Source organism: Anser brachyrhynchus, assembly GCF_964034855.1.
Source record: "Anser brachyrhynchus genome assembly, chromosome: 3".
Lineage (NCBI taxonomy): Eukaryota > Metazoa > Chordata > Aves > Anseriformes > Anatidae > Anser > Anser brachyrhynchus.
Genome location: NC_137696.1, coordinates 25,469,967 through 25,484,886, shown reverse-complemented (window position 1 = coordinate 25,484,886; position 14,920 = coordinate 25,469,967). Strand labels below are relative to the sequence as shown.

At 36.3% G+C, this 14,920-nt stretch overlaps 1 long non-coding RNA gene across 1 annotated transcript in view; it reads right to left on the bottom strand.

Annotated features, from left to right (window-relative positions):
- Window positions 1–1,279: 1,279 nt before the first annotated feature.
- LOC308192017 overlaps window positions 1,280–14,920 on the bottom strand; it is a 37,546-nt gene continuing 23,905 nt past the window's right edge. The window contains exons 7-8 of the long non-coding RNA XR_013948470.1: window positions 14,569–14,782; window positions 1,280–11,997 (exon numbers count right to left, since the gene is read on the bottom strand). This is a non-coding gene — a long non-coding RNA (uncharacterized lncRNA). The remainder of the gene's footprint in view (window positions 11,998–14,568; window positions 14,783–14,920) is intronic.

Below are 14,920 nucleotides of genomic sequence, written 5' to 3'. Positions count from 1 at the left end.
CCTTTGGTCTGCAGGTTTTCACAGGCAGTTCATTTTAGATGCTTAATATTCATACCTTCTTCGTGATGGGAGACCTAAATAAATTACACTCAATTCTTAATCATAAATATTCGTACTGAATTCACCATCTAAATGATTCTTAAGCCTATTAAGAAATGAGTATAACTTCTGTATATGTACAGCTATAAAGCTTGCTTTGCTTTAAAGTTGCTATTTTACAATGCTTTCTACCAGAAAATGAATCTGTTCCAATATTTTTGAAAAAAAAGGTGCGCTACATAATTCACACACAATTCAAGTGAATTAGCTTCAGGAAAAAAGAAAACGTGCATCAGGTTGTTTTTACACAAATAACTTTTATTTAAAGAAAAGATTAGGGTGTCAATTGAATCAGAATCACTTTTAAATGGATTGTAATTCCTCAAGTAGATTTGCAATGTGAAAAAGAATTAAATAAACTTTAGTAAAGCAGATTCTTCCAGAAAGAAGTATTGTGTCTCAACAGCTTTCTGGAGAAGTCTTACATTAAAACATAAGGCAGTCTAGGGTTTGCTTTATGGCTGAGCTCTCTCTGCAGAGCAGTAATGTTCACTTCATTTTCTATCTCTAAACAGGCTGAAAAAAAAAGGTATCAGTGTTACTCAGCTGCAATGCAAATAAATATTCATAACAATGGCACATGCATAGCTAATTGAACAGGTTTTGTTAATATTATACTAGATATTCATGGACATGTGCCTTTTTCTATAATGAAAATACTGCCTAAGGCTAGCTTTGTTTTTCTTGTCAAGAACAATTTATGTGCTTTCATTTAAATGAATGTAAACTTCTATTCTCATGACAAAATAATTCACTATTAATTTGGGCAAAGAATTTCTTTATTCCCTTTGTGGTATATTTTATTGAAAAAGAAAACCCTAAATGTATCTCAGAAATTTTCTCTATGCATTCTGTCTAATTTCTGCAATAACTAGCATGAATATGTAGGGATTTCAGTGATTACTTACTAAGTAAATATGGGATATGGGCATGTGAGATATTTTATTTAAAATTAATCTGCAAAGAATTTTCTTGAAATTAATGATTCCTTCATGGATGTTTTTAGTTCTGTCTCTCTCCTTTCCCCTCTCTACCCCCCAGGCAAATTAGAAATATATACATTAAAAACCATCACACTTCCCTTTTCTTTATTTTTTTCCTCTTATTTTTTTCTTGTTCTATTACTTGTAGCTGAGGTTCTGGTCCTCAAGAATGTTTTGAAGGGTGAAGAGACCTAGAATACAGTAAAGGCAGATCTTACAAATGTAACATGGATGGAGACCATTAGCTGCTGAGAAAGGACTAAGATTTCCCTCTCCCCCTTTATCAGGTAGCAAAGTATATATCACTTCTTTCATGGGACTCTTATTGTCTCATCTTATTAACTGTTTACACATTCTTCTCATTTAAATTTCAGTGATGTTACTTAAAGGTAACAAATGGTGCTAAGCACTGATTTAACTAATGAATTAATTCAGTTCAGATGGCAAATTAAGGTTATCTAGTAAATAGAATATAACTCTTTCCATTAGAAGAGTGAACCTCAGGCTACTCTGCTGCCTGTAATACTGAGGTTATCGGCTGCATTATGATTCTTTCACAAAGTATCTAAATTACAATTCTTGGCAATGCTCTTTTAATCAAGTGCTGATACCTACTGTGCAGCTCAAGCACCGAAAAGGGGAAAATGTAAGTGTAGAAAAAGCAGGTAAACATTAACTATTGATGGAGATGATGGATCCCAGGCTATATAGTAGGGAAGCTCTTGACTTTAAAAATGACTTTTAAGCGTTATGCATCAGTACTTTAAAGATATCATATATTTGGCTTTCACAAGTGATAAGGCTTCCATCTCCTTATAGCGTTCTTTCAGGTGTTTCTAAGGCAAAGTATTAAAACAAAACATGCAGAGCTGCAGTAGCTCCTTGGTATGTTCTCTTTTGGGTTTTGGTTCCTTTTCTGCCCATGAGAACCTAGTTAGTTGTGAGACCTGTTCAGTTATAAGCATCTCTCCCAAGCAAGGGAGGTGATATTTTCTTTGTGATACATAGCCTTACCTCACACTGGATTTGAGATGGTGTCAGAATAAACAAGCTACCTTCATTCTTCGCCTACTGACGTCATTAAGAACATTCAGACGTTAATTAATTTGGAAAGCTAGAAAGAGGGTGGTTTTCCCATTAGGAAGAGGCAATCTAATGTTATTGGTATGGCCTATGGCTTGTGGTGCCTTGAAGTTCAGAGAAGCTATTTCCAGTTATACATACCCTGCATCCTGGCAACCTGCATAGTCCACATGAGTATGGAGAATGTATGATACTGAGTTTAAGACAAGGAAAATGAAGACACCAGACAGGCATATGACCGCTCTGGGATGCTAGATCTTCAGAGAAAGCTCTTAGACCTCTGAATAAAAAGGTCTGATGTATTTGGGGCCTGATATTTCTATTATGAAAACGCGTGCACACACAAAAATAAATAGATGGAAGGTAGAATGAAAACCCTGCTCTGAAGGAGACTGTAAATGAAATAATATTCTAAGGGAAAAAAAATCAGAAGAATGGTTTCAAATTCATTTAGAAAAAAGTGTTTAACTTTTTAGCTAGCATAACATTTGTATTTATTATGTGACCTTGATTGATTAGATTTTTTGTTGTTTAAAAGAATTACATTGGTTTTAAAAAAAAAAAAAGTGGAATTTTAAATAGTCTTTGAAGATCACTCTCCACCCATACAATAATGCATCTAGGGATGAGGAGAACTTAAAACATTGTAAGGCTTGAGTTTCCAGGCTCCAGCCTGGGCCAGCACAGGTCAGCTTCAAGCAGGATCCTTCCCATCACAAGCTTTTCTTCCCTACAGACTTTCCTACCCAACAGAGAACTGTGAACAGATGCAGACTTTTATGACGATACATAACAGTGCCAACTGGTGATTTTTCTATCACCAGGGAGACTTTTAAAGTGTTCTTGGCCAAGCTCAGCTCCCTTCATGTCAACAGGAATTTACTTGTAGTAGAATTTATTTTGCGCTGCTGCACGAGTCTCTTGAAACTTATGGCTCATTTCTTTTTCATTCGTTGTAAACATCATCCCTTCTCCTACACATACGCAGTCTTGCTTTTTGTATCATTTGGCTTCCAGTCCAGCAAGTGGTATAATTGCACCAGGCTAATAGTATTCAGATGGGTAGCTATGCAAACAAACAGAAAATGGGGCTATCTGATTCAGATTCTTCAAGGCCTTGAAGATCTCCAGGAATGGGGAATGCTTTGTAAACAACACTGGGTACTGATAAGAAGCAATAACTCTAAAATCCTTAATTGAGTCAGTTTTCATGGCATTGTTTTGCTCTGTGTTGAGACAGGTAAAGCTAAGAGTGTTCCACAAGAATCACCATGTTTTCAGGCTAGTGAAGGAAGTATTAGCAAAATGCAGACATACCTGTCCCAAGTCAGTGGTCATATTTCTCAGTTCAAGTTACTGAAACTGTCCAGACTCTCTAAAACCATAAAGAATTTTGCCATATATAGTGTATAAAAACACATTCACAAAGCTTATTGTAAAATAAAGGGTTTATCATTAAATCCCTGTAAGATTTTGCTACATCTTATCTGCCTGTCCAAATTGTTTCTGTAAAAGCTATTTAAATAATTACTCAGAGAAAACATTATATTTGGGAGAGAAACATTTTACTATCAGCAAGCAGAAAGGTATTTTTATGTAACATAGCAGAAAAAAATACTTTGTGGTGTTTACCATTGTACAGCAAATGCAGGAGTCTCAATTCAGTGTACAGGGTAAGAAGCTGAACAACATGCACTGCTGCGTCCTTTGCTAAAGGAACTCTCATCATCAATTGTTAACCTTAAAGACAGTTGAGAAATGAATTTGATTGTAGCTTCTGTCTTTCTTGCAGTCAGGCATATTGGGAAGCAACAGATCTTAAAATGAATTATGTTCTTTTCATTACAATGCACTGGCTGGGTTTAGTTTTAATTGTTGGGGGGTTCCATGCAGTAACAAACTATAGATCCTCTGACAGTCCTACTATTCATCTGATGTAGGAATCTTATAAATATATTCTTGCTGTGACTTTAATATTCATAAGTTTCATTTATTGTTTTTTGTTGGTTTTTTTGTTTGTTTGTTTGTTTTTTAATTCATTGGAGGGGAAAGTAATATTAATGAGTATAGAAACTCTGTCTGGAAAGCCATACTCATTTTCATCTGCTGCTGGCTTCACAAACAGCTTTAGATCACAGCTCTTGTTATTACGGATTTGTTTTCCAATCTGATAAATGGGAACAAGGAGGCCAGTTTCCCTTACCAGCGTGCCCTGAGACTTGCTGATGGGAATGCTGTATCTTTTGCCTCAGATAATTTAGCAAAGCAAAAACTATTGGACAACAGCATGCATATTCTACTCTGTTCTTCCATGCTGCTTACTGATAATAATGGCAAGAAACAGAGAAAGAGAAGAGTAGATGAGTGACTCTCCTGCTTGTGTGAAACTCCTGACTCACCTACCTGGGGAGAGGTGTTTTGTAGAGTTTTGTTTGTTTATGCATTCCTAAGTCTTTAAAAAAAAAAGGAAACCTGGTTTCCTTGCGTCCTAGCAGAAAACAGTGAAAACTCAGTGTTTTCAATGTTTATTGAATCCCACTCCAAACAAATTAATAGCTTGAGTCCAATTCATCACCTCAGAATGTATTAAAAGTGCTATACTATCACACCATTTAATGATGTCTTTTATAGTCACAATAAGATATTTATAATGAGAGACTTAAACTTTCATGTTTCTTAATTAAGGAGATTTTCTAAACTAGTTGTAACCTGCATTTGGCCTTATGATGCCTCCCAGAATAACAATGATCTACCAGTTAATATGTAGGGCTCACGACTGATTGTTGCTCCTCTTCTTCTGCATATTAAGTAGTATTCATTAATTAATATTCAGCTTGCTTGCTTCTTGCACACAGGACATCATCTTTGCACTGGGTTCCCAGTAGACAAAAGAATAATTGTAGTTTAAATGAAAAGCTTTAGAGATCCCTCTGAGTGGGGTGTAAAGATTACAAACATGAAAAAGAGTTCAGAGGCGGAAGACATCTAGGATTTTCTTTACAGAAAAAAAAAAAAGAGGGCCTCTAACTGGTTTGGTTTGGAACAACCAAGCTACCTATTATCCATGTTGATAGCATGCTACAGAAAGAATCAAATTCGTTCTCAACTGTATGTAAGGTTAACAGTTGATGACAAGAATTCTTTTAGCAAAGGATGCAGCAGTGCATGTTGATCCAGCTTTTTATCCTGTACAACGAATTGAGACTCCTGCATTTCCTTTACAATGGTAAACAACCTTAGGATGTATCCTAAGGATGTTCAGAAATTGGGCCTAGGTACCTGAAAGTACAGATTTCTACCAGTTTAGTAATTTCATTACATTTACATTCCCACTTCCTTTTTTTCAGAACACAGTATTTCTAGGACTGTTTTTGAAATAAACCTTGTTTTATTATGTGACTTATCTGTTTTGCACTTTTATATAAAAGCTGGTTTATCTGGTTTCCGTTTTGCACAGAAGAGATCAAAGTTTCCAATTCAAGTCTATTTCTTGATGAGCCAAAGAATAAAATGTTGTACAAATTACTTTCGCGCATTTCAGCTGATGGCTTTGCCAGGATGCACCATCAGATAGCAAAAGAGGTTTACCAGGATTGTTGCAAGTGAATCTTATTTTGGAAACAGTGATTCTACAGTCATTTTTCTTTGTTTAATGAATTCATCGCTACAGAAATGACATTATTAACATGCTCCAATACTGAAAGCAAAAGACATAAACACATAAGATTGTGTTTTTGAGAAACGAGATTACAAAACACAAATACATTTATCCTGCATTCAGACATCTTGCAGTTACTACAGAGTTTACAACTGCACATCTACACTATCATCTGACTCTATCTACAGTCTTATAAAAACACGCAAAAATATATGCTTTGAAAAACTTGCCCCACCAGAAACTAAAAGTTCAGGAGGTTGTGCAGCCACCTACAGAGCAGATCTATTTTGCAATTGCCTGTGAGTTTCCATGTTCTTAGAGCAGCTCGCTGTCACGGGGCTGGGGATTTTTTTGTTCATTGCCTTTTTTTTTTTTTTTTTATACAATAAGTCTCCCTTTGGGACATGTCACTTGAAGCTTGTGTTTGTCATGCTCCTGGTGCAGGGAAAAAACACACACTAAATTCAATCTTTAAATTAAGCTGTAACCAAGCTTGTATATTCATTAGAGGAGAAAAATTCTCTTCTGAGAAGTTCAAATTGTTTATTGATTTTCATTTCTGTGTTCAAGTGAAGCTTGAGTAAGTCTGTCTCACTGCAGTCCCTCTGGGGCAACACTGCCAACAAGTGCATCACATTTCAACCCAAGTGAGCAGTTAGCAACAAAAATCTGAGAATTCCTTTAAAACTATATTAATAAATAGTTATAGGGTGGGTTTTCCCGTTCAATATAGTTGATTCTTTTGCAAAGGGAATAACAGTCTTAAATTGCAGACTATAAATGACAATTCTCTAGACAAGACTTAAAGTAAAATCAGTAAGTGGCAAGTGCAATTAGTGGTGTGCTGCTTCGGGAGTGGGAGGATGGGGGAAATAGAGAGAGGAGGAGGGGAACTGCTACACTTTTCTTAAAATTTTGTGGTGACCTAATGATGTGACTCTGTACAGTTGTAGTCATCCTGTGAGTCTCTAAGCAAGGAGCAAAAAGAGTTACCAACACTTCACACCTCTGTTTTCAGTCTCTTTTTAAGAACAGTTAGCAAAAAACAAAATCTTACGAAAATGTACAACTGGTACAACTTTGAGGGAAATCTAGAGTCTGTTTTGAAAGTGGACTGAATGACTGAATTGTAGTTTTCCTGGTAGTATTGTCTCTTGCTAACAATTTAAATATCACACTGTCTGGTAAAAAGTAAGCTGAGCTTTTCTGGTTTCTCAAGGTTAATTTTAATTAAGAAATCTAATTAAATTATTTTGAATTTATTAAATATTTAGTCAAATTTTCACCAGGATGGATTATTTTTACCAGTTTCCTTCTCAAGTTCCCATGTAGGTAGTAAAAGCATTTTTAAAAATAAAACTTGTTTGTACGTTCTGGTCTTGTTACTGGGTAGGAACAGTTTGTGTCACCACTGTGAGATAAGACAAGGAAAGATAATTCCAGCTTCTCTTTATAGAGATAAGCAAGAAAGCAGCATTTCATGCTGAACAGAGAAACATATTAATTCAAATATAGAGAGGATCCCAGTACATTCTTTGAATAGTCAAAGGCCAAAACAGTGAATAAAATATATGGAAACATTCCTAGTAGAAATTACCAACCATGTTCTTCAAATTTAAGTTAGCGATGAATAGAGGGTATAAAAAAAATCATAATAATTTAAAAAAGAAATTGGGGTGAATGAGCATCATCTGTGTATCTGTTCCAATGTCTTGCATTTCTTACAGGAGAGAAAGGCAATGATGAGTGATGTTTCCTTTTGAGTAAGGTTCGTAGATACTGGGGGGGCATCTATTTCCAAAGTCAGTCCTGCAGGCAGCCAATTAATGAAAAACTTGTCTAGGGCAAGGACAGAGGGGAAAATTGTAACCAAAGAATCCAGCTTTATCCTGCAATGCATTCACATAAACTTCAAAAACAAACAAACAAACAAAAAAAAACCCTCATTCTATGATATTTTTGCGTCCGATTCCATTGGCTCTGCTATGATGGGTCCCTTTGCTGCCTCTCTGTGCTGTGTCCCTGAGCACGGAGAGCTGCCCTTGCTCTGGGTGATGTCTTACTGCCGCCTTCCTCCACCAGCACTCATCAAATGCGTGTTGAGCTGTTCTCATCCATGGGCTCTTTTGTAGTCCTGGCTCTTTTTGCATCTATTTCTTCCCATCCATTCATTTTTTATAAGTTTTCTAATCCTTTACTTTTGGGCTGTATAAACCCCAACAGGAGCTGATACTCTAGTGTTTAAACATGCCTTTTCTTCCCTCTCCCAGCTTCCATCACAGGCTGTGTCTGTTAGCGGAGTCTGCAAAGTGATTATTGGCCAATGGTACCGTAGCAAATGGGTCAGCACAGAGCAAATTATAATATGACATTTAAAAATACGGACTGTGTTCAAATTTTCATAATTTCAGAGGATTCCATGCTTTTTTCTCCTGAGATATTCATGTTGCATGTAGAATGGGAAGTTTTGAAATATTCATTTCAAATAGCTGTTGATTAAATCATAACTGGTAAGTCATCTCTTTCTGAAAGCTGTTCCAGACAAGATTTATTCAAGAAAAATTAAAATAAGATTATAAAGCTTCCCCTGAAGATTAATTTTTTTTTCTTTTCATTTAAGGAGGGAACTTTGAAAATGCATGAGTGATGTCTTTTAATTGCCGAATGATTTTAAATGCCAAGTGATGACTGTTAATTCCACTTAATTTCTGCAACCAAATTATTTAGGCACTTAATAAAACCTTTAACTTCTCATTATTAATGCACAGACCTGAAGAAAAAGCAGTTGGGCTGTTAGTACTGACAAACTGCTGAACACCCCATTGGTGTGGAGACAGAGCTCTATTTCCAAGCTGCAGGAGATTTTCTCCTTCCCTGTATCCCATTCCTCCTCCTTTTTAACCCAGCAGGCAGACTTTGTCCAACCATTGGGTTCTGCGTCCAGCTGTTTTATGTCTTTATGTACTACCCTATCTTCTTGCTGATCCTGTGATTCGTCATCCTCTTGCATTGCTCTTCGCGTGGATTAAGATGAGGGAAAACCCATGGGGATGCCCTGCTGTAGTGTTAGGTGGTGCTCTAGCTACAGGTACTTCTAGCTGTTCTGGAGTTTCTCTCCATTTGATTTTTCAGAGCTGTTCTGTTATATAAGTATGTACATATGTATGTGTATGTAAATGGCTTTTTTTTTTTTTTTTTTGCGCAGGCTGCTGAAAGTGTCTCTTCGATCTTACATATTTGTCTGTTGAAATATTTATTACAACAACATATATATATATATATACACGCCATAGATTGGCTGGGCTAATAATCGGTAGTTATGGCACTCAACCATTTTAGCCAAGAGACCTGAGCAGGGTCTGTTACGTTCCAGAAAATACACGGTACGTAAACTGTGAGTGGTGACTAAATAGCAAAGCTACAGCTGAAGGAGAAAGAGGAATGTTCATTCCCTCCTCAGCCATTTGGGAACTTTAAATCTTTTCCAGTTAAAATGTTAGCTGTAATGTTTGTAGAACACCATGAACATTTCTGACTGTGGTAGCATCTCACTTTCCAGTTCAAAATGAACAGCATTTTGCTAGAAAATTTCCAGAGTAGTGCTGCTCACCATAACAGCGACAGACTGATCAAATGAATCCACAAATCCAGAAGTAAAGGAAAGACGGAACTGAAATAAGGTCTTGTACTTGTCCTCTATATAGCAGGCAAAATAAGAAGTGTCACTGAGAAGCTGTTGATTACTAAATCTCGTTAGTTTAACTTTGTTGGTTATGATATATTGGATACTGTATTTCTCAACTCCTCTACAGCAGTTTTCTGTTCCCTAATGTTTCTCACTTATTCTATATCATTATCACCTATTCTTTGTTGTTGGACATCTTTGTTGGTCTGATGTAAATGTTAATGTTCTTTAAAATACAGATGTCATCAACAAAGACACCAGTAACTCTACTGTTTGTTTGCAGCTTTCACAAGGGTTTTGAAAGTCTTCACACAATCATACAGTGTTACAAAGTATTAATTCACCAGACCTGAGCTCTCCTAAAGGTACAGAATTCACTGAAGACTTGAAAAAAATTTTAAGTTATTGGAAGGAATGATATGGATTGTGAAATTATTATTTTATTTTTTTTTACCATGTCTTTCTTACTTTTTCTCATGGAACAAAATATTCTGTGGCATTTTGGACTCTCTTAGTTTGCCACATGGCAGAATTAGTATGCCAAGCTGTCCTACAGCTGTAGAAAAATGTAGAATTTCTTGAAATGGTGAGGTGGTTCAAATAGTGGATGACCTGTTTACGGGAGCTAATACAGCGTAGGAGGTAATATATCCTTCCACTTCTTGAAATAATTAATTCAACCATATTATGTTAAATCAAAGACGAGTTGCTTTTCTTTACATAAATGAAAAATTAGGCAAGTACTTGATTTTTTATTCACCCACCCACCCACAAACTCTCCAGAGGAGAAGTGTTATCTCCATCCATTTCAAACAATGCAAATGATGGCTTAGATCCCACCAGCCCTTCACAGTGTGAAGTGGACTTTGGTGAAAGCATTGCCTTTCACCCCTATCTCTGTCTTAGTTCTTCCCTTAACAACCATTTGCTGCCATTAACTGGACAATTTCAAACTCCTCCAAAGTCCTGCAGCATCTGGTCCATGGGCCAGATGCCATAAATGCTGATTCATGCTGGAGAGAGCCCCAAATCCAATTATTACTGCTTAAGGGAGAGTTGTTTTTTTTTTTTTCATCCTCAGATGGTATTTGTTCCTTATGCTATGTTTTTGGCCACATAATAGTAAACTGTGCTGAGTAACCTAGACATGTAAAATATGAGGCTTCATCCCACAGCATTCTGTTCCATGTCATCAACTAGATGTATGACAAGTTACCAAGATATAAGACATCTTTTTTTTTTCTGATGAATTTTTTATTAAAAATAATGTCTAGATTCCTGTTATTTCATTTTGTTTTGATTTTAGACAACTAATGGATGGATTTTATTTATTTAGTGTAACCTAGTTTGGGTTTTCATCTTGAAGGGAAACATTTGAGCAACTATGTTTTATCCAGAACAGTCGTCTTTCAAAAGACCTGATTGGAAGGCAGAGGACAAATGGAGGAAGGAGAAGGATTCTCTTAAAAAAGTTTTCTCTGTTTTTCAGTAAATGGTTTCCAGAATCTCTCTTTCAAAGATTATCCATTGACTTCTCTTTCGTCATCTAACACTCCATTTTCACTCTTTTTATTTATATATATATATATGTGTGTGTGTGTGTGTATAATATGTATAAAACTGGGAAGGGAGATTTTATTCCCCAAGAGTATTTAATTTCTTCTCCAAAACTTCTGTTCCTTTCAATATATTGTCAGCTGTCTTAGGAAAGTATTATGCTTATTTTTACTCATCATCTTTATCAGCCTTGAGTACATACATGATGCCCACAATATCAAAGCATATTTTTCTTTTTCTCTGGTGCGAAGAACTGCCCAGTTCCCCATCCAATCCAATGTCTGGTGTATGAAGGCTTACTTGTCATTAAGCTGATTTGTGAAAAATACAAATCAGTTTTCATAAGAGTCTGCCAGCCAAAAATTAATTCCGTCATCCACCGAAAGCTCTTGGGCCTAATTCTTGTTGATTTCCATGAAGGTTCCCTGATTTACATCCTGAGAGGGGAGAAAAATCAGGATGCTGGTGTGTAATGTGCTTAATATTACGGAAGATACCAAGGTTCTATTTCCATCGATATGAGTTCTGCCAGGCAAATGTCTCAGAAGGAACTTAATTTAAAAAAAATGTTTCTTGGAATCAAAGCCACCTTAGATTAGACAAAACAGACAAGGACATCAGTTTTAAGTTTCTGTTTCCCAAGGAAGCTTGTTTAGTTGCTTAGTGTCAGAGGCTTCTAATTATTCTGGATATGTTTTTCACTTTTTTAATCAGTTCACACACTACTGTTTCTATTAGTACAAAAATGTGCCATATGTTTTTACAGTGAGCAAGTTAATCTGAACACTGACCTTCACAGTATTGTCACTGGCTATGCTCAAAGCTGACTTTGTAGGAAGCGTTTTCATCGGTGGTGTCAAAAACCTTCAATAATTAAAGTTACTATCACATATGTACTTTTTTTTCTTTTCTTGTAATAAAAGAAGTCTCCTCTAGAGCAAACAAAGAGAGAAAAAATTAATTGATCTGACACTTGAGCTGAGAAGACATACTTTAAGGAATACCACTTAAAGGAAAAGGAAGTTTGGAGTCTCAAATAATTAAAATAAGAATTTAGTCAAGCAAATGAAGGCATTTTCTTTCAATATGCTACTTTGAGTAGGCTAGCAAAGTCTTTCTTTATGTCTTATATTGCTAGATTTTATTTCTGAACTTCAGAAAAAACAGCAGGATTAAGTTCAAACTACCTTTTTCTTTGAAGGAGGTAAAAGAAATAAAATTAAAAAATACAATTTTATTCAGGATGTATGTGGTATAAATATATATTTCCACTTAAGGATGCACCTTTTTTTTTTTTTCTGTAAAGCTTTGGTAAGCTCTTCTGTAAAAGGAACCAGTACTTCACCTAAGGAAAAGATATGACTACAAGGTAATACATTCTAAATATATATATTTTATTTTTTTTTTTGGAGGGTGGGGGGTAGGGGGCAGGGGGGAACACTGCTTTGTCAATAGATTGACAATAAAAAGTTGAAATCCTTAGAAATCCTTAGCATTAAAGATTAATGACTCCAGACCAAAAAACCCCAGTTCCCTCAGGTGCTCCTCACAGGACTTGTGTTCCAGGCCCTTCACCAGCTTCATAGCCCTTCTCTGGACATGCTCCAGGCCCTTGATGTCCTTCTTGTAGTGAGGGACCTAAAACTGAACACAGTACTCAAGGTGCGGCTTCACCAGAGCAGAGTACAGAGGGAAGATACTTACATCTTAATCCATCAGTTTACAAATCCTTTATGTCCAGCTGTCAGTAGAGGATATTTCAAGGCCCCCAAACTTTTTCTACTTTTGTGTTTTAGCTCAGCTTGCAATTCTGTGAATACTATAAGCTCCCTTTAAACTAGTGAGGTTTCTTGTCAATAGGAGTCTGCAAAATCAAGTTTTTAGTGGAGTATCTATTTTAGCCTGTCTTCATTTTTGCCTGCAACTTCATTTGTGAGCTACAAGGAATTCATAGCAATATACTTTAACAATAGTTAATATTTTCTTTGATTATATAAATAAAATAAGACAGGCATATGAAACAAGATCATTCCATCCGTTTGTGGTGTTCCTATAAAAGGGATGGAGGAGGAGACAAACATTTATTGGAAGGGAAGTTTCCCTCCCTGTAATGGCCACAATAAATATGTGTGTTGAAGAAAAATGAATGCAAAAAGAAGACATGCACACCTGATGTTGAAGAAAAGCTTGTTCATGCCTAATACATTGGAGAAATTGTTCAAGAGCTGCTCATCCATGTTAAAAAATATTACCTCTGTAATTCTGCCAAGGACAGTGAGACCTATTGTAGTTGACTGAATAAAGTACTGGTCGTTCAAGTTAACGTGTCATAAGGGCAGCTATAATTTATACACCCAATTTTTCTAACACATCCAAAACATTTTCTTAAGAATCAGGCCATATTCTTGGACAACATAAATTGGTACAGCTAATTAAAGGCAGTGCCTCTATGCCAGGTTTTCTGAGCTGTGTCTCTTGTCTACCGTGCATTACCTTGCCTATTTGCACAACCTGTCCATTTTAAATTTTACCTGACATCTTGTGTGTTTATATCTTCCAATTTTAACAATCATGGCAGAGATTTGTTTAGTTTAAAATAAGAATAGATTAAAAAAGTGCTAGTCTAAACTTATATGTAAAGCTGAAATGCGTAATGGGTCACGAAGGACAGGACAGAGCCTATAGTCTGTGCAGGAGTTATTGTGATTAGACAAGCTTTATGCCAATCATTATCAGGAATTGTATTGTGGGTCAGTCAGGAACCAACCTGGAAAGAAGATTGAACATATGGATGTGAACCTAATGGATTTGTATTTTAATACACATGGAAAGCTGATGTTAAAAAAAAAAAAAAAAGGGCTAATAAATCTCATGACAACATCTCTTGTGCCAGCTCACCAGCTTGTAGGACTGAGGTGAAAGAAAAAATGAGAGAAACCATTAAAGTAAATGCATTTAAGGGTGCAGGAGAGCAAGAAGGGAGATTATGGCTGAAAAGGCACTATGCCAAGACCTAGCATATCAGTCCTATACCCATATATTCACAAGAAGGAGAGCTTTGTCCAGTAATAATGGTTTGCTGGGTCTCAACTGTAAAGTCTGCCAGGTAGGACTGTGGATGCAACTTTGCTTTTGTCTGCTCTCTGCTGAAAGGCTGTCTCTGACAGCTGGATTCTAGTTAGAGCTGGTCCTCAAAGCCAACAGGTGAAGGCGGTGGCAATATTGTCTTTCTGCTTTTTACCTACACTGACTGGATACAGCAGTAATCCTATGTCACGAATTAACTACATTGTCACAGCAATGGTATTTTAAATGATCCCTGTTCCCAACTGCCAAGATACTTCTGCCTCACTGAAGCCAATCCAGCTGCTCTTTGTGCTCATACTGTAAATCAAATCAACAAAAAAGTACATTTTGAAAAAGAAAAATCTCTTAATTTGATTATTCCCTGTCTCCCCAAAGCAGAGGGTTGAATGGGCTCAGACAAGAAAGCAGTAACATACGTGGGGAGGGAGGGAGTGATGAGAGAGGAGTGAAAGATATCTTTATGACCAGAGGCAGTACAGCCTAGATCCAGAATTAAGACTCCAGGGTTTGGACTTGCTTGCAGAGGTCTGTATGTATGTGTCTCAGTGTCTGCAGTCAAGCAGATGTTGAATGCATTCTGGAAACTCAGAGAAAGTGGCTGAGCTGAGATGTTGAGCAATTAGAGAGGAACTGGAATGCAAAAAAAATAAAAAATAAAAATCATTTAAGTGATTGTTTTCCACCGGAAAGGGCCTCATTCAGTTTTTACTCATTCACCTTTTAGGCAAACACTTATACAAGTTGTGTATAAACATTAATAACTTTCCA